Source organism: Plecotus auritus (genome assembly GCF_963455305.1).
Source record: "Plecotus auritus genome assembly, chromosome: 4".
Classification (NCBI taxonomy): domain Eukaryota; kingdom Metazoa; phylum Chordata; class Mammalia; order Chiroptera; family Vespertilionidae; genus Plecotus; species Plecotus auritus.
The window spans coordinates 156,401,980-156,423,477 of record NC_137775.1 but is presented as its reverse complement, the minus strand read 5'-3'; positions in this window follow the sequence as shown (position 1 = coordinate 156,423,477).

Genomic DNA, 21,498 nt, shown 5'->3' with positions numbered 1-21,498 from the left:
CCAGTGCACAAATTCGTGCATGTGTAGGGTCCGGCTGGCCTGCCCTCAGTCAGGGTTGGAGAGGGGGGGGGGCGCTAATCGAAACCTGGTCGAACTCCCAGTTGAGGGGACAATTTGCATATTAGCCTTTTATTATATAGAATATTAATTGGTATAACGATCTGACTTAGGTGTATATCTCTCATTAAATTTTGATACAGGAAAACACGGCCTCTCCAGGCAATCTGTGTGCTAGCTAGCAGTCAGCACATACAAAGGAAAGAAGGAACGAATGATTTTGAGGAGTCAATGGAAACTTTACACTTAGTTCCCATATCCAATAAATGAAGGGATTTAGTAACTATCTTCCTATCGTGAAACTGTTTAATTTTATAAAACAAGGTGTTTACACAAATACTAGGATGGGATGGGACCGATTTAACATAGCTTTTAGCTGTGGAGGGCAAGCTGACATTTTTCTTTTTATGGCACGCTTCACGCTTTTGTGTGTCATCCTTGCGCAGGGGCCATGCTAATCTTCTCTGTATCATTCCAGTTTTAGTATATGTGCTGCTGAAGGGAGCACAAGATGACATTTCATTGGGTACTTTATCTTGTGCATTTGAAGTGTTGTTGGTGTATAGTGAGTAATTGCAAAAATAGAGATTTTAAATTTTGGAAAGTATAACATTTTAGTTGAATTGCCTTTCTCCTCCATCGTCCTGAGAAACAGAATTACCATTATCATCAGTTTTGTGTTACAACCCCCACAATGTCTAATGACTCTCATACATTTTTTCTTCACTTAGAATCTAACCTTCCATCCATCCTCCTTTTAAGAAATCAACCGATCCAAAGACATGCCCTCTTTTGATTTCTTCCTCTAACAACTCCAGAGCTTAATGCATAAGCAATAAAAAAAAATTGTTCTCCATAATTAGCTGCCATTTTGAACTGTCAGTATGATGTTCTTCTTTTAGCAATAAGTCATTAAAACTCAGTTTGTTTCTATAATAACAGGTTACTTTATTCAAGGGGGCTTTTCTACACTTTATTTTGATGAAACTGGAAAGAGCTTTATCTCCTTTAAGAAAATAAAGGATTTTAAGAAACTCATCATGTAAGTAACCACTCCTTTTGGGTATAGAAACAGAGAGAAATTCTCATTCAGTAAACCAGGGTCTCAGTTATAAGCAAAATGGGAATTGCATAACTCATGTAAACCAACTGAGGGTTTCAGCAGTAAAATAATTCCAAGTCCAAGATATGTCTGTACTTGAGAGAAAAATTCATTGTAACTTAGGAGTTCAAGAAGCTCAGGGTATTTTCTCCCCCTGCCAAGGTGTTCCCCAAAAGAAAGTTAACTCAGTATAATTTAGAACTTTGAAACACAGGAGGAAACCTAAAACTCAGTAATTTTAGTGGAGGAGTGCAGCGGTACTAAGAATAGTTGTGATTTAAGAGCTAGAGCCTGTGAGGACAAAGTGTATCTATCAGGAAGGTGGGGATCCCAACAGTGAGACCCTCAAAAGCTCAGAGCAGTGCTTCTCATTTTATAGTGCCCATGAAGCACCTAGAGATCTTACTCAAATGCAGATTGTTATCCAAAAGGTCTTAAGTAGGGCCTGAGATTTTGCATTTCTAACAAGCTTCCAGGTGATGCTCATTCTATTGATCCTTGGCCCATACTTTTTAAAAAAAATATATTTTTATTGATTCCAGAGAGGAAAGGAGAGGGAGAGAGAGATAGAAACATCAGTGATGAGAGAGAATCATTGTTTGGCTGCCTCCTGCATGCCCCCTACTGGGGATTGAGCCCACAACCTGGGCATGTGCCCTCAACTGGAATCGAACCTGGGACCCTTCAGTCTGTATGCTGACGCTCTAAACACTGAGCCAGGGCCTTGGCCCATACTTGGAGCACTAAAGTCCCCATGAATGTCTGTAAGGCATTCTGAAAACAGAGATGTTCAGCAGTAACAAGGAAATGGTAACAGGTGGTGTATCTTCTGATTATCAACTAAATGACTAAACTCCATCTGGATTCATAAAAGGAAGCCTTTTGTAAGGATCTTTACAAATTTTCTTCAGGGTGACCAAGATTTCTATTAGCAGCATGAATCAAGCAGACATGTTCAAGGGTTTCTTTCATATGTATATTAAAGCTTACATTTCTTTTTTATCCTTTAACATTCAAAGTGGTTTTTATATAAATATATATGATCCTGGTTACAAATTTAAATTTGGTAAGAAGAAAAAAGTCTATTAAGTCAGGACTTTGTCAAATCTTTCAATTTAGCATTGTCAATCTTTTCCTTTCTGGTGCCTGATTGCTAATCCCCATAGAGACTTGAGGCTAAAATGGTGACTAAGTACTTAACACTGAATGACGAAGTGAAAGACATCTTGTTCCCCTGAAGCAGAATGTAAATTCATTCCTAATGGAAATCATGGCTTTCAATCTCAAAGTACCTGATGAATTAATGAGCCACCTCTAGCATGCCAATATTTGAGCTGATTTAGGAATTATTTCTTATGATGGCCAATGATTTGTCAGAAACATATTTAATTTTTCCATGGAATTTTTAATGTTTTAAATTAGATTTAAAAAATTTTATGATACATTTCTTACAAATTTTATAAAATGCTGTTTATAAATGGTGTATCCATTTAACTGTAAACGAATTTTCAATGGCGAGAGCACAGTGGAAATCAAGAGGAAAGCATAATAAGCAAAAATACATGCATCAGTTCAGCTCTTCCTAAACCCAAAGCTAAAACACATTTTTCCAGAACAAAACAAGAATAATCTTTTTAATTAAACTTCCATCTCCCTAGGCTGGAGCAGAGGAATCACTTTATATTGAGCTGATTCACAGAGATAACCATTTCCCCTAAATTTGCATTCCATCCTCAGCATTCCTGTGGAATTCTTAGGCTGGTCAGTATTTAGTTTGCTTGATGGCAAAATTTACGAGAAACCATGTGAAAAACCAACTCATTTTAAAAATAATTTTTAATATTATTATTATTTGTTTTCCAGTTAATGATTGTGGAGGAGAATATATAGTGAGACATTGCTACTAAACATTGATCTTATCGTGATTTTAAACCATTCTTTATAGAGTTGGGTAGCTTCATTTTCTTTTTCTTTTTTTTAAAATATATTTTATTGATTTTTTACAGAGAGGAAGGGAGAGAGATAGAGAGTTAGAAACACCGATGAGAGAGAAACATCTATCAGCTGCCTCCTGCACACCCCCCACTGGGGATGTGCCCACAACCAGGGTACATGCCCTTGACCAGAATTGAACCCGGGACCCTTCATTCTGCAGGTCGACGCTCTATCCACTGAGCCAAACAGGTTAGGGCCATTTTCTTTACTTGCAGTTATAATGCAACTATTTTTCTGTTACTAACTACACTTTGAAACTATATCTGATAATGTTTGTATAATGTGTCATGATACTGGGGAGAAGGAAGCTAGGTAGACAGGGGCAGGGCCATGGAGGAGAGAAACAGGAAACCCAGCTGGGCGGGAAGGAAGGATGCACACAGGAGACAAACTTTAAAATGTATGGATGTTGCTAAGACAGACAGCTTACAAATAACCAGTCACAAGGCAGTGAAGCATATAAACCAAGCCCAAGGATGTTGCTGAAGCAAAATTCTTTGAGAGGACCAATAAAAAATGAGCAAGGCATGTATCTGCCCCTAGATTAAAAGTGCTCACTTCCTCTCCCCTCTCTCTGCCCTTTCTCCCCAGCGCACAATGGGTCCCTGAGGGTGGGGGGGGGCCTTCCTGTGAGGGAGGGGGCGGGCACAGCCCTGCACCCACATAGCTTAAGGCCATGTGGAGCTCCATGGTGGACTAATAGACTTTAACACCCAATGGTAACATGGAAAGGAAGCTCTGGATGCTGGGGGGCTCCTGGAACCCCAGCTACACCTTTCCAGGACTGGCCTGCTACCATTTTTGTCTGAGACCCATTCTTCAGTTTTGTGAGACAACGAACTTAGACTAAAACACCCCACATTTTGGTTTCAATAAGATGTCTTATATTTAGATTGGACATTTTCTTTCCCTAATTTTTCACCAGTTTTGGAAATACATTTTCTCTACTTGACTCTGATTTCTTCAAAGAGATATTTAGGTGTGTTTTGTTTTCCTTCCCACTTCTGGTATATTGTTGTGACTTTAAAAACATTATTCCACTTTCTAAAGGATCTTATAAAGCACTGAAATTTCCTTGTTAACATTTTGTTATGGAGTTATTAATTATGTCTTTTAAAGCAACCCCGAGACTTCTTATTCTGCCTATGTATTTTAGAAGGGAGAAAAGCTAACTTTATTATTGTGCCTTTTTTTGTTTGTTTCAAGGACAGATGACATTTGAATTATTTCAAAAGATATATGGAACTTTCCATTTTTATTCTAATTACCTTTTTAACAATGTTTAATGTTGTCACATAGAGTGAGTCCATAAAACACTATACACTAAGGATGTAAATGGTAATGACTGCTTCAAAAGTGTATAGTTTAGGGAATGTGCAGTATTGGAGTCAGGAACATTCCTATCTCTGAAGGGTTTTTCAATACAGCAGTGCTCAGAGGAACTGCATTTATGATTTTGCTGAGTTTACCTCAAAGACATTTGATGTTTTATCCTTTCTTTATTTGCCAGGCAGCCCTCAAGCAAAAAAATTTACATGAGAAAACCATAGCGTCCTGACTTTTAATTAAAACTTCACATCCAAAATGCACTGGGATTTGATTTAAATATTTAATTGAAACACAACTTTAAAAATAAAATAAGAGAAGGGATGTGAGACTAAATGATTGCATGACTAAGAGACACTTTAATTTAACCATAAGTACACTGATAGATTACTCCTCACCCATAGATCACTAAAATGAATAGCCCATCCTATGTATAGTGTAGTTGTTACTGGACTGCAGGGGTTCCTTTGCCTCCGCACATCAAGGCCCAGTAAGACCAGAACAGTAGTTTGCAGCAAAAAAGTAAGTCTTTATTTGAGGAAGTGGCTCCTGCTCAGAGACACAGGTGAACTAATGCTTAAAGACCTGGCTCCCTGATGGTTTCCAGGGGATGGGTTATAGAAGGGGAAAATCATTAATTATGATAACTAAGGGAGTTAGGGTTGTGATCTCTACTGATTGGTTGATGCTAGGGTATGGGGATGGTTGATCATTGCATCTGGTACTGATGTCATCCATAGCATGTGTCACTTCCTCTGGTTTTCCTGCTTTTCTGGGCCTGGAGCTGGAACACAAGTTAAGCCTAGGTGTTATCTCTAATTTGATTGGAATTCTGTCTCTGTGGTCTTTGTGTCTAAGATTATTTGATGCTGATCAGAACTTCATTGTCCTGAGAAGTTAATGATTAAGGAGTGAACATATAAGTGAGAAAGAGGCAGGTGAGTCAGGGTTTTGTTTGAGGCCAGTTTGAATCAAAAGGAAAGAGAGGAGGAAAGGTCATATTAAAGAAATGAAGCTTTTGCATTCATTTACACAAGTACTAAAGCTTAAGTCAATCAACACTGATAGCATCACCCCCTAATTCTCCTTTATTTTCTATTGTGATGAATGATACTGACAATCTAGTTGCCAAAGCTTGAAGTCTTGATTTTTCCTACTTCCTCTCCTTAATAATCCAGCCTCCTTTATGAAGATGCCTTGACACAAAACTGTTTACACATGGACAATGCTTACTGGCTGGGTTAGTCTTTCTCTACAGTTTGAACAAGGAATTTAGAAGAACACAAAAAGTACAAAGTGAAGTCCAATTAATTCCAGAACACAATGCTAGAGATCAATGTACTCTTGCTGGAGAGGGGGCAACCAGATCATGCAAGAGCCAGAGTTGCATTGAATTCAGAAGGTGTTCTAATATCCTGTGGGCTATGGCTATAGCAAGTCTTTGTTTCTTTCCTGAAAGTTGGATGTGTGGTTTTTATAGGTCCCAATCAGACTGCAAAATACAATTCCTATTTATTTTTATTTTTTTTTATATATTTTATTGATTTTTTACAGAGAGGAAGAAAGAGGGATAGAGAGTCAGAAACATCAATGGGAGAGAAACATCCATCAGCTGCCTCCTGCACACCTCCTACTGGGGATGTGCCGGCAACCAAGGTACATGCCCTTGACTGGAATCGAACTTGGGACCTTTCAGTCTGCAGGCCGACACTCTACCCACTAAGCCAAATCAGTTAGGGCCAATTCCTATTTTTTTAAAAATATTTTAATTGATTTTTTTAGTGAGAGAGGAAAGGAGAGGGGAAAGAGAAAGAGAAACATCGATGAGAGGGGGGAACATCAATCAGCTGCCACTTGAATGCCCTCTATCAGGGATTGAGCCCACAACCTTTTGGTTCATGTGATGACGCCCAACCAACTGAGCCACACCAGCCAGGGAAATTACTATCCTATATAATAAAAGGCTAATAGGCAAATCGACCAAACTGCACAACGACTGGTCGCTATGACATGCACTGACCACCAGGGGGCAGATGCTTAATGCAGGAGCTGCCCCCTGGTGGTCAGTGCGTTCCCACGGCGGGGGGGGGGCGGGGGGGGGGGGTGCCGGAGCTCAGCCAGAAGCCAGGCTCACAGCTGGCAAGCACAGTGGCAGTGGCGGGACCCTCTCCCGCCTCCGCGGCAGCGCTAAGGATGTCTGACTGCTGGCTTAGGCATGCTCCCAATGGACATCCCCCGAGGGCTCCAGGACTGTGAGAGGGTGAAGGCTGGGCTGAAGGACCCCCCCACCCTGAGTGCACAAATTTTGTGCACTGGGCCTTTAGTTTTTTAATATTCCCATATTACGTGAAGAAACCTGAGCAAGCCTTTCCTATTGACAACTAATGCAAAAACGCTCTTAAACTATAACTATTAAAGGGACATTGTTCAGGCAGTATATCAAATGGACATTCATGGTTAAAAGCATGTACTTCTAATTGAGTGCTGGCTGTGTGACTTTAGGCAGATTATTTAACCTTTCTATACTTCAATTTATATATAAAATTATGACAATAAGACTTACCTCATGAGAATTACTGTTTATGTGGTTGGACTTTTTTCTCTAATAGACGTGTTTTTTTATTTTGATTTATAAGAATATTAAAATGTATTATGAATAGTACATTTTATATATATTGCAAAGGGCCTCCCCATAATGTGCTATTTTGGCATGTGGATTATAATGAGCTAAAGGCAGTCAAGACCCTGTAGGCTCAGGAGAAACTTCTACCCCTCCCTTTAACTACCTAGGAGACTCTAAATTGGGGTCTTGCACATAATAAGAATTATTATGGGAGATAAGTTTTTATGACCTATCTATAGGACAGGACAAACTTCTAGCTACTGAATATCTGTTCTTCTTATTATTCTGCAAATTTCCCTCTTCCCCTGTGAAGTCCCAAGGAATCTTACCTCATTCCTTGGCTCAGGATGACCTATATACCCCTTTTTACCATTCTGTCTTGGAACCTCTCATGTATGTGGGCCTCTGATTCTCTCATATATGTGAGGTTCCCAAATATACATATATAATTCAATTTGTTACTTGCTCTTGTTAATCTGTCTCATGCCACTTTAATTATTAGAACAGCTAAACAAATCTAGAATGTTAGAGGAAAATTTCTTCCTTCCCTACAATTGCATATATTTGAGGAGACTTACTATGCAGTAACTTTTAGTTCTTTTACTCCTTGCCTTGTCTATAAATAAGAATTATTCTGATTACTTGATATATTATTACAATGTTAATTCAAGAAATTGTTATATACCACTATAGTGACCTTAATTTCCATTATTTATTGTTTTAAATGTAGAATCCAAAGCAAGTAGGTACTCGCTGGAGGATTACACCCAAAGCAATTCACAATATGAGAAAGAGATCTTTTGTGTCATTTTTCTAAAGATTATTTATGTTTTTCTTCTATATAAAAGCAATAATACAGGAACATTTTTATGTGTGTAATAAGGGCTAAAGTTCATTGTCCACTTTCACTTAAAAGATGAATTGTAATTCTTCTTTTGACCATGTTATTAATGAGCTTGAAACCGATTGCTAAGACTCAATCTCATGTTCTATTTACCAGAGTGCTGAAGCCAGCTTATAATGGGGATAATAACAAAGACTAGCAATGAAGTGTTAGGAATTTGTAAACCAGTTGATATCACATTGGTGACTTGAGATTAGAAATGGTGCAAGTACTTACACTAGGGAAATTGACAAATGCCACAAATCAGAGTTGTTTTATGGTTGTTTTAATATATTTTTATTGATTTTTAGACATAGGAAGGGAGAGGGATGGATAGAGAGATAGAAATATGGATGATAAACATTGATCGGCTGCCTCCTGCACGCCCCCTACTGGCGATTGAGCCCACAACCTGGGCATGTGCCCTGACTGGGAATTGAACCATGACCTCCTGGTTCATGGGTCAATGTTCAGCCACGGAGCCACACCGGCCGGGTAGGTTTGGGTGAGAGCTGGCTTTTAAACATTTACCAGTACACCACTCATACTATTCTTCCATCATCCCATGTTTTTTACATTTTAAAACAGAATGGCTCTTTCAAACCCCGAATTAGTCCACTCAGAATTTGACTATGCTATTCATCCCATAGCAAATATAAATAGATTAATGAGGGAAGCTTGGCCTTTTTTGTTCTTTGAAGCAAACAAGAACATAAATCCTGTCTGTCCAGAATATAGGCAGAGTTAAGAATGTTGCCTTGTCTTTCTTATCCCATCTGTCATCATAGGTAAAATTTCAACTAAATCTTTTGAGAAATCTGAGTAGAATATTTATGAAGTCTTATATTACAGTTCTTACTCTGCAACTTTAGTTTTAGAAAAAGTAGAATTTTCATCCAAGAAAAAAGCCAAGAATGACCTCTAAAAGAATATGGATAGTAATCACAGAGAACTTATAAAATTGTTTTTGAAAAATATGCAATCCCAAAATGATGAGCTTCTAATCTCATTCATACTGCCTTTGAGAGATTTTTTAGGTCATCATTTTTCTGGTAGGTAGTATTTGGGTATTAATAGAAAAACCTACACATATTTTTTAAAATAAGTTTTTGTTGATGTTAGAAAGAGAGGTAGGGGGAGGTAGAGGTAGAGAGAGAAAAACATCAATTGGCTGCCTCCTGCATTCCCCTGCACTGGGGATTGAACCTTCAACCTGGGCATGTGCCCTGACTGGGAATTGACCCAGTGACCTTTTGGTGCATTGGATGATGCTCAACCAACTGATCCACATGGGCTAGGGCAATAGATTCTTACCTAGATTTGGCTCCCAGTAACCGCTGATATGAAACTGACTCACACAGTTTTAGTTTAGTTTTTATTTAAATTTGATATATTTGTCAACATTTAAAATTCAGGAGAATTCATACAAACTCTGCATTCCTGTTTTCACTTTTATAAATTAGATCTGCCCACTGTGGGACCACCTGTTTTTCAAGGCAGCAATTCACTCCTCTTGTGCAGTCATAAGCTCTGAAGACCATTAATATGATCTTATGTCCTTCAGTCCTCCCTACTCATTAAGTTCAATCAATTCATATGGTTACATAACTGGCCCCATGCATGCAGACATTTAATTCTGTACCTCTCATTCCAAGCTGACTTGATTTCAAATAAGCACCACTAAATATAATTTATAACTAATCACTCATAATTATTAACCATAATTATGTCATTATTCAATAATCACTCTTTGTTTTCTGCTTCTTAAACTTTAAAATAAATGGCACCAGAGGATGCTGAAAGAGAGCTACCATAAGCTGTTTTGACAAGCCCTGCAATATTTTTGGATTTTCATACCCGGGTCATAGTGCTTAATGAAAGTGACTAGTCATCCTTGACATGCTAAGAGCCATGAAGGAATGCCACGAATAAATTACATGGCCTTCAGTTTGACAGCATCAATGTATCTTAAGGTTATAATTTTATGACTTCAATTTCTATTTTCAAGTGCAACAAAGAAAATAAAATTGTGCATGAAAACTTCTAGAACAACAACAAGAGGAGTTTTCTTGATCAAAGAAAATTTGAAAAGGAGGAGTACTAGAGAAATATGTTAAGTCTTGGAAAATAATTTCTATTATAAAAAGATACTTTTAGCAGACTGAATTGAAATGTTACTTAATTCAATAGCTTCTAGTAGACAGGACAATTACTATGAAGTTATCTTTGTATAGCATATACCATTTATTTATGAACTCACTAAATTCATGAATTCTGAATAGCTACTATGTCTGCACTATTACAGGGCTATGGTCCTCAAGCAGCCCACAGTCAAGTAGAAGAAATGGACATGTCAACAAAAATGTGATGGAGAGTAACAAATGCTATTACAGAAAAATTACAGTGGCAGTTTGTATTGGTTAAGATCCAATTGCAGAGAACAGAATCTGTTCTACCTAAATTAAGAAGCAAGAGATTTACTATGGGCTGATGGGATAATTTGGAAAGCAGAAGCCTCAGGCTCTCACTTGAGCTTTTAGAAATAATTTCCAGAGCTATACCACTAAGCCAGGCTGCTCAGGGAGCCCTTGCCTCACCTGCTGGATTGGGATGCTGCCCCGCAGCTGCCATTCTTCTCCACCACCAGGCCACACAGCCAGGATGGAGAGAAATACAATAGTATTGTGTTGGTGATCATGACAGAACTGGGTATGTATCTGGAAATGACAGCGAAAGCATGAGGGGGAGGCATCGATTTTAAAAAATGTTCCATGTGCAGCAAATTTGGAGTTAGAGTGTTCAGTTTTGAAGAAGATAAGGATAGGCAATGTTCAGTTGTGGTTGTGTGGCGTTTGAATAGTCTGTGAAGCATCCAATAGGAATGTCATTGAAGCAGCTGACTATCTGAGCCTCAGAATAGAGATCAGTTTGAATTTGAGATACAGTTTTGGAAATTGTAAAGTTAAAGGTGGTGGCAGAGGTTGAGAACCTAGTTAAGTTTGACTAAAGAGAGAGGAAATTAGAGGAGAGGAGAGTTCTGGCAAGGGCTACGTTTCCTTTTTCATTGTTGTTATTTCTCAACTGAGGATATTTTTCCCACTGATTGGGCCTGGGATCGAACCTGCAACCAGGTACATGCCCACAACTGGGAATCAAACCTGTGACCCTCTGGTTCCTGGGCTGACTCTCTAACCATTGAGCACACCGACCAGGGCAGAGGCTTCGTTTTTAGAGCAGGTAGTAATAGAAAAATCCAGTAAAGGTGACTGAGAAGTGAGCTCTAGAATGCAGCAGAGGATAAATGAACACTGAAAATTTTAAGAAATACAAAAGAGAGGCAACCTCAAGGCAGCGAATCTCTCAGATGTGTTTGTGCATTGAGCAGGGAACCCTTTGATGAGTTATAGCTGTTCAAATAGTTAAAATTTCAAGGAGAGATTCCAAGGGCATCTCTCTCCTTGCCATTTTTCTGACATCACCTCGTATCAATCTTTTAATTAATGGCCACTCTGCATGCTCTCCCTCCAAGGAGCACACCTTCCTCTTCTTATTCCCCCACAGGCTTGCATCTCCTAAACTCTAAGGGACCCCACGAGACTTCCAACCAGGTAGTAATGGGCAGTGGCAGCTCATCTTGGGCTCACGCCCTGAACCTGTGTCCAAGGCCCCCTGTCCTGACTTCTCAGTGAGCCGGAGCAGCCCTGCCTAGGCTCTCTCCTATGGCTCCTGTGCCGAGCCCTGCCTTGTGTCGCTGTCCCCAGCTTTAATACGTGTACTCTCAAAAAAATGAATGGCTACTCAAGAAGCCTTTCTGTATTCCAACATTATGAATAAATTCACGCACACTTTCCTCAGTTTTATGTATAGCCTCACATTCTTTATGTTTTAATACTTTGAACCATTGAGAATTTATCTTTTGTTGTTGTTTGTTCCAATCAGCAGTAGTTTCTATATCATTTATTGAATAATATTTTTTTGTATTTAAAAATTTGATATATCACAATAATCACCAATCTAATGCTTCTAAGTGCGTAGGGTTATATAAGACAAATGTGTGTTTTTGTTGTTGTTCCATTGCCCCAATTTTTTTTCCTGTATCATACTGGCCTTAATATTTTCAATAAGAATAGAAAAGTTTTCCTGGTTGCCTTGAAACACCTTATTTATTTTCCATTAATTTTGTAGTTATGACTCCCTAGACATAAGTGGTGGGGGAATACCTGACTTTTTCTGTATAAGCTATCTCATTGAATTGCTTAATTTGTTCCTAAACATAATGCTTCTGTAATTATCCAGTATGGCAGATGAAAAAAAGAAAACTTTAAAGAGGTTAAGCATCTGGTGTGAAGTCACGTAACTAATAAATGACATCGCTGAAATTCAATCTTATGTGTGTCTGATCCTAAAGACTATGTTTTTTCCACAACCATACAGTTTTGACATCCTGTGTTAGATGCAGGAAACTATTTGACAAGATCAAACACAGACAATGACAGAGCCTTTCCCAGCATTAAGCATCACATAGTGAGCTGGAATTTGAGGTAGAATGCCAAATATTGTAAGGGAGGTAGGGACAACAGGCATGGAATTAATAAATCTCAAACAGAACAAAGAACCATTTCTTTAGGTTGGTGTATGAGGTATGTAAAGGAACATTGGAGAAAGGGAAAACTGAAAATGGAGTTTGGGTCAGGTGGTAGAAAGTTTTGATTACCTGGCTAGAGGGTTTGTGATGTATTTATGGTTTCATTAGGAGAAAAAATTTTGCTTCTATGCAATTGTGACTACTCTTTTAATTTGAATAGGACAAGGGGCAGCAAAATGTTTCCCACAGAGCTCTTTCAATCAGCCAAACGTTTTGTTGTTGTGAATAAATTTTCTGGGAACATAGCCTTGCCCATTTGCTTATATACTGTTGGTGACTGCTTTGTGCTACAATGGCTGAGTTGAGAAGTTGCGTACAGCCTGAAAAGACTAAAACTCTGTCCTTTATAAAAAAGCTTGGCAACCCTTGTACTTTATTTTTTCAAAACTTTAATATAGTTGACTTGCATAACCAGATCAATTTGTTTATATAGACAAAATACCAGGTAAGGATTTCTTGATTTAACATTAATTTTTTGATTCTTTGACTCAGATTACCATCTAAAAATGCTTGAGGCCCATTTATATTAAAACTCATACTTATTTAATTTTGTTGTTATATGATGACACTTGAGTCATTTGATGTAAAGAAAAGAAAGACTGAAACATAAATTGTTCATTGAAGTTGTTTATAAGGCCCAGGTATGTCATAAAATACCTTGGAAAACACTCTTTTAAACTTTATAGTACTACAAAAGATTTTAGAAAAAATCCAAAAGATATAGGAAATAATACTGCCTATACTATGTAAATTAAGTTACTTTTCTTCAACAAGAGGAGGCTGAATGGATATGAATGGCACTGCTTATTTACTTGAATTTTCATTATTAAAACACTTGAGCCATTAGCTAATTAATGCAAAGTACATTTGTGAGTTGTGGAAGGGAAAATAATGTTGCTAGAATACTTCAAAAAGTGATTTGGTTCCAAGAATCAACTGAGCTCCCAGCAGTGTCCGCCTCTTCAGCTCTTTGACGGGGGACTGCCTCCCGTGGTGCTCAAGCATGTCCTCCAAATGTCACCTTCCTGTTTAATGACAACTTCCTTCTAAACTTGTGTTGAGTTTGAATTGCTTCTAAATCAATTGAGTATCATTTTTAGAAAAGTATAAACATAAGAATTTAGGGGTTGTTTTAAACTGATATGGAGTAAAAATTAATGGTATGCTTTAATCAAGGTAGAACATGACTTCCTATAATTATTTACTTTAATAATGTTTTACATATTTTACCCACACCCCAGACCAAGGCTTCTCAACCATTTCACTATTGACATTTGGGGCTGGATAGTTCTTGGTTGTGGGGCTGTCCTGAATATTGCAGGCTGTTTTCAGCAACCCAGCCTCCACCCACTGGATAGCAATAGCAAAGCCCCCCTTTCCATTAGTGACAACCAAAAATGTCTCCAGACATTGTCATATCTCCATCTCATTGCAGGGCAAAATTGACCCTGGTTAAGAACCACTGCCCCTGCCAAAGACTGAGACAGAACCTGTATATTTTATCATCTAGTATTCTAGTTAGTAACCAAAAACCATAATTTAAATAGTCAGCCTGTTGATATCACTTCTGGTATTTTTTTCTTTAGAGTTATATTTATTTATTAATATTTTATGGGGAAGAAATAGCAAGATTCAAATGTTTAATCTTTAAATTAAACTATCTTTGTTATTAGGCTCTGCCATTTACTAGCTGTATGGTTTGACAAATAACCTGATCTCTAGGAGCTTCAAGTTTCTTGTCATGGGAATAGTTTATATCAGGTACTTAACACCATCCTGGTTATATAATAATTAATAAGTTTTGGGTTATTATGGTTAACTAGAGGCCTGGTGCACAAAATTCATGCACGGCAGGGGGGCGGTTCCCTCAGCCCAGCCTGCACCCTCTCCAATCTGGAACCCCTCAGGGGATGTTGGACTGCTGGTCTAGACTGGCAGTTGGACATCCCTCTCACAATCCTGGACTGCTGGCTCCTAATCGCTCACCTGCCTGCCTGCCTGGTCTCCCCTAACTGCCCCTCCCCTGCCAGCCTGATCTCCCCTCATTGCCTCTGTGTGCTGGCCTGATTGCCTTTAACTGCCCCGCCCTGCTGGCCTGGTTGCCCCTAACTGCCCCGCCCTGCTGGCCTGGTCTCTCCCAACTGCCTCCCCTGCTGGCCTGGTTGCCCCCAACTGCCCCCCCTGCCAACTTGGTTGCCCCTCACAACCCACCTGCCGGCCTGGTCGCCCCACATAGCCTGCTTGTTCAGTCGTTTGGTCGTCCCTTGGGCCGACCCTGGGCGTCTGGGCAGCTGACATCCGAGGCTTGCCTTTGCCTCAGGCTGGCCCTGGGTGGCTGGGGGGTTGAAGGGACTGGGGGACTCCAGAGGCAGGTGCGTGGAGTGGCCGGACCCGCCTGGAGGCAGGCCAAGCCGTGCCACGCACCTGCCACCCCAGTGGGGCTGAGGGGACTGGGTGCTGCCATCTTGTGGCTGTGGGCGCTGCCATCTTTGAGGGCATGGGCAGTCAATTAGCATATTCCCTCCTTATTGGCTGTGGGTGCCGCCATCTTTGTGAGGGCATGGTGATCAATTAGCATATTCCCTCTTTATTAGATAGGATTATATTAAATTGTATTGTGATTTAAAATAATTTTTCCTTCCCTCTGGAATGATTTTATATTTTCATCCCATGGGTTTCCTGTATGACTTGCCTGGGCCAATAAATTGTGAGTGAAAGTGGCCACTTTTAAAAAGTAGCTTTGCCCTAACCGGTTTGGCTCAGTGGGTAGAGCATTGACCTGTGGACTGAAAGGTCCCAGGTTCAATTCCTGTCAAGGGCATGTACCTTGGTTGCAGGCACATCCCCAGTAGGGGGTGTGCAGGAGGCAGCTGATCGATGTTTCTAACTCTCTATCCCTCTCCCTTCCTCTCTGTAAAAAATTAATAAAATATATTTAAAAAAATTTTTTTAAAAGTAGCCTTAAGAACCATTGTGTGGTTCTACAAACTTTCCTCTGGTTCTCTCTTGAAAGTAGCAATATTTCTGATAGAGGCTGTTCCTTCAGCCTGGATCCCGAATGAAGTAGACAAGGAGCAGAACCATAGCCAACCTGTGATAGATGTATAACTTGAGCTAGAAATAAAGTTTGGTTGTCCAGAATGAATGAGTACTAAGTTTTTTGGTTTTGTTTTTAATTGCAGTCTCACTTGGCCTAAGCTAACTGATAAGTAACTTGCCAAATATTTCTTGATCACTTATCACATTCCAGACATTATAGTATGATAAAAAGATCAGCAAAACTTTCTGTTTTAAAATATAGATTCTAGTGATAGAAAAAGGAATCTGGAAATGGTAGACTCATTTCTTCATTATTTGAAATCTCCCTCTTTGGGATTCATAAGAAATCACTGTCATTTTTTTCACTGGATTAGGGTAAATCTATACTATTGATAATGATGCTATCTTTTATTTTTCTAAAAGCTGTTTCTTGCTATAGAAAACATTCCTAACTGATAAATTAGGACACTCAGCTTGTCCAACAGTTATGAATACCTTATCATCATCATCATCACTATTATACACCAAGTGGTTCTGCTCTCATAACTATACTGAGATAGTCTCATCAGTCATAACTGTGACATATGACCTCAACTGCAAAGGCATAACTGTATAGCTACTCTGTCCAATTTTGTAGCCACGAGCCACATGTAAATGTAAATTAATTAAAGTTAATAAAATTTAAGATTTAGTTCTTCAGTCTCAGTAGACACATTTTAAGTGGTCAAAGCTACATATGTCAAGTAGCTACCATATTGCACTGTGCAGGAGATATAGAATATTTTCTTCATCACAGAATATTCTGTTGCAAAGTGCTGCTCTATAATAAAGTTCTGCCGAGCTTCATAATGCCTCGTAGTGTCTAATGTAGGGAAGGTCCACATTCAAGGGTTCTTTAAAAAGATTAATAGTTACCTGTCTCTTTTTGTTGCAAGCCAAATATTTCATCTCTTCATTGATACATTTTGTATTTAGAATGGGGAAGATAAAAATGAATAAATTGAAAATAGTGACTCTAGCTCTGGCCTGGTGGCTCAGTTAGTTGGAGTGTCATTCTGTCCACCTAAAGGTTGCAGGTTTGTTCTTGGTCAGGGCATATACCTAAGTTGCAGGTTCATTTCCCAGTTGGGGCACTTACAGGAGGCAACCAATCGATGTTTCTCTTTCTCTCTCTCTCTCTCTCTTTCTGCCTTCCTTTCTCTCAAAAATCAATAAAAACATACCCTTGGGTGAGGATTAAAAATATAATAATAACTCTAGATTTGCCTAAAATTCAGTGGAATAACCTAAAACTTTGATCCTTTACTGCTACTACAAAATTCAAGTAAATGCATAAAATAAATAAGACATCAGCCTCTCAGAGATTTAATGCCACTTTCTGTGCCAACCATTCTATAAAATATTGATGAGGACATTTGTGGTAATAAATGTTAATACATTCTCTTGAACATGTGAACACTGGCGGATGATTCTTTATAGTGACATTCAGTGGTAGGAAGAGTTTATTAAAACAATATATTAATTTTCAGGAAGCTAAAAATAATACTTAAGTTGATATCTGCAGTTTTTAATAGCTTTCTACTTATTTTTTTTAATTGGAGGAAGCTAATAGTTTGTAGCAGAAAGTGTTTAAAACCAGGAACCAAAGTACTGGGTCCATGAAGTAAGTACCTAAATCTTGCTGTCTCTTCTTCATGCTAACATTACTAGGGTCAGGAAAGAGTAACAAGCATTATATGGGCCTTCTGTATAAAACTGAGAGATACACTAATCCATGCCTACTGCATGAACATGATTTAAAATATGGCATCACTAAATATATGATATTGAGAGACAGGTTAAGAGAGTCTCTGATATACCAAAACCAAGTCTAATTTGCATTCAGGCAACAAATATCCTCAGGGAGAAAAAGATTGAATGGATACTTTCTCCTTCTATCTCTTGATGTAACAACTATGGTCTATATAAATTATTTCCTATTTCTTGGACAACTAAAAAATGAAAGCATGATTTTGAAGTTTCTTTTTTTCACCAATCTAAGTCATGTAACTGTTGACATGTATAACTGAACTGTTAGGATATTTGCAAATACTAAATAAATTTGCTTTCTGTGAAGTTAATAATTTTGTTTGATATTTCTATTTATGGCCATGAGAATGTAAAATTATCTTTTTGGAAATTAGATAGTGAAAGTAGAGAGAAATGCTCTCTGGCAACCCAGAGTAAGATTTAAAAATTGAAACCAATGATTCCTATAAAGCTGTAAAGGCATGCCAAGAATATTATTGTAAGGCCTCAGTTTGTATGGTACTGTTGGCGGTGAAAATGGCACCAGATGGTAGACCGAGGTTCAGCAACCTCAGTATTTGAATTCTGTCTAAGAAAGAATTCAGAGCCAATACTCAAACTATAAGAGAAAGTTGATTTAAAAAGTCACAGAGGTAGAAGAAATGAGTCGTAGAAGATACTGGGCTTAAGAAACAAGTTACAGAGGCAAAAGAAGGGCCTTTGGAGCTTAGGAAAGGGCGGGTGGAGAGAGAAAGAGAGGGAGAAAGGGGTAACCTGAGAGATGAAAGAGAGAGGAAAGATACAGGCGAGCTCTGGAAAAAGAGAGAGCATGCACTTTCATGGTTCCTGTCACATTGCGCGGACGGATCACGAGAATTCTCATTTCATATTACACAGCGTTTTACAAAGTATCAAACTTTAAAAAGATATTAATTTGTAAGAACATGTAATAAATAACTTCAAAATGCAATGGGTATTTAATTTTAAAGCGTGCCTTTAACATTTATGTAAAGCGTTTTTTGTGCTCGTTCAATAGAAACTTACCTGGCCACTGGGTAAATAAAGCTAGCAATAAAACTACTGGTCCACAATGTGTTAAGTGCTTTTATCTTGAGGCCTCAGGGAAGGATCTCAATAGAATATTTACCAGATTTCCAGGTGTGTCCCTCAGGGCTGTGGTCTCCACTAATTGGTCGGTGCCAGCACAGGAGGTCATTATTCAATGAAGCTGGTCTTGATGTTAACCATGACATTGCTCTGTCTGATTTTGCTGCTTCCCTGGGCCAGGAGCTGAAGCTCCGCTGAGGCCTACAGTTCATCTCCAGGGATTAATGCCTGAGGGAGTGGTTGTGCAAGGGCTTGTAGTTTTGCCTATTGCTAGGCACCCAGCCTCTCTGCCCTGGTGACCCCCTGCACTTGGCCTATTGTTCCCACTGTGCCCATGTCTATCTAACCGACTGCTACAGCACAACTCATTTATTCAACAAGTATGTATGAAGCACCTTTATTGGGCAAATCTTTGTACTGAATACATTGAGGGGCCAAAGGAGTTAAAAATAAAACACAAAACAATTCAACAGCCTGTCTACAGTCCCTAGCAGTCATTTTATTCTGACAGCATATTGGAACCACCTGGGAAGCTGTGATGACCCGAATGTTGTGTTCTCCCCAAATTCAAATGTTGAAGCTTTACTCCCAATGTGATGGTATTGGAGCTGGGATGTAATTAGGTCCTCAAACTACGGCCCCACGGGCCACATGCAGCCCACCAAGGACATTTATCCGGCCCACCGGGTGCTGCTGCCTGTCCTGCTTAGCAGCCGACTCGTCCCGGGCCCGCAGTGCACATAGGAATTTGTTCATAGTTTTTTTTTTAAACTATAGTCCGGCCCTCCAACGGTCTGAGGGACAGTGAACTGGCCCCCTGTTTAAAAAGTTTAAGGACCCCTGCCTTAAGGGATGGGATTGGTGCCCTTATAAGGGGAGACACTTGAGCGCTCACTCCTTCTCGGCCCCTCCCCATTCCTTAGTTGGAAACGCACAAAGCAAAATGGTGGACATCTACAAGCCAAGAGAAGAGGCCTTGGGCTGAAGCCTTCGGGCTGGCACATTGCTCTTGGACTTCCCAACCTCCAGCACGGTAAGAAAGAAGTTCTTTGTTGTTTCAGCCACCTAGTCCATGGCATGTTGTGATGGAAGCCTGATATGACCTACACAGAAGCTAAAAAAATATGTAAAAACTGGATAACAAAATCTCAAGCCCACTCCCACTTCCAGGCATTCTTACCTATTTTGTCTGGTTCTCAGGGTATTATTTCCTAAGAACTCTTCAGGCGAATTTATTCTACGCCAGGTTTGTGAAGTACTGCCCCAGGGAAGGGGTTTCCACATTTTTTTTTTTCACCCAGGAACTCCTCGGGGATATACCACTCCCCAAAGAAGCTTCTCTCCGTTAGTAGTGGGAAAGGAGGGGTGGGCACAGCTTTTGAAGCTTTAAAGAAACTACCTCACTACGCTGCTGTCTTCTTTCTTCTCATTGAGAGTCACTGTGTCAGATAAAGAGCTGTTAGGGCAGAAAATAAAGATGTTATTTTCAGGAGAGGCTTTTGAAGACAAAAATTGTTACTTTGGTGCTCAGGTGGTAAATATTGGCCTTGTGTTTAATGGGAAGTGAATCTGCCTCATTCTACATGACCCCTTATGGCCCTCACATTCTAAGGTCAGAGCTAGAATCTTTGGGAGATTTGTGGGAAAGCTATGTTGGAAATGTAGAGTTCTCAGAAGGTGCACTTTCCTGGCATGTGCGATACTTTCCCTTTGGGGAAGTCCTGCAAACCGTTGCAAAACTTTGTAAGGAGAATGGGAGGTCTTGGCGTGCAGGCAAGAGCTGAGACAGGAATTTGGGGTTATTTATGTGACTAGATATTTATTTTGGAATGGCATTGTAATCTCTGGATGTATAGATTTAGTCATTTATATTTTTGTGTGTGAATTTAAGCTCATGTGCCATTAGTAATACTAATAATTTGGAAATTAAAGTCTAAGTTCCCATTAAGGAAGTTTTAATGATGGGATTACTGGGGAAGCCTCTTAATTAGCTCACTGGAGTCTGCAAGGGGAAAAAAGAAAAGAGAATAATTAAATAATGAGGGTGGCCAAAGAACTTTGATTTTTAGCAGGTGAAGAGGGTCTAATATTCCATGGTAAACTGGTGCTTTGCTGAAATGTAAAACGTCCATCTCCTCCCCCAATCTTCAGTCAGGCCTATGAAGGTTTCTGTTTGTTTTTGATCAATCCCAGGAAAACAGACTGAGTTCCACTTTTGAGCTAAGGCCAAAATGCAGCTGGAGGATATAATAACATGGATTCAGGAATTCAGAAAGCACTAAAACAAAACACAGATGTGAGCCCTCATAAACTTACAGAAATGTGGGATGCAAATTTCCTTTTAAGGTATAGAATGGAATTTTAAGACAGACTTATGTAGATGATAGGAGTCAGGTGAGTTATACTATTTTCTGAGGAACACATTAGTGGAGAAATAAAATGTGCTTTAAAAAAATAAAGTTGCATTTTTTTAAAAACGTGACCTGCTATTATTGAACAAAGTAAAATGTACCCATTTTTTTTCACACGGACCCTGATCTCACTTTCAGTATTTCATACACAAATACTTCATGCAGTGCTGTGTGAAATTTTAGTAATTCAATTATTTAGGCAACTTTATGAACCTGTTTAAAGCCCTCAGATCCTAGAGATAGTAAGATGTGTCTCCCGCCTGCCCCCTCCCTCCCCCCAGGTTATAATATGGAACATGATCTCCCTCAGTTTGTCTCTCTTCCCTTGGCACAAGCAATCAACACAGGAACTGTAAGGTTACTAAATGTAAAGCAGTGGTTCTCAGTGTGTGGTGGTGTTGGGTGGGTCACATGCATCAGTTTCTCTTGACTCTTGTTGGAAATGCTAATTGTCAGGCCAACCCAGGGGATATGAAGCTTTGGGGATGGGTTTAGCAGTCTAAGCTTAAACCCTACAGGTGA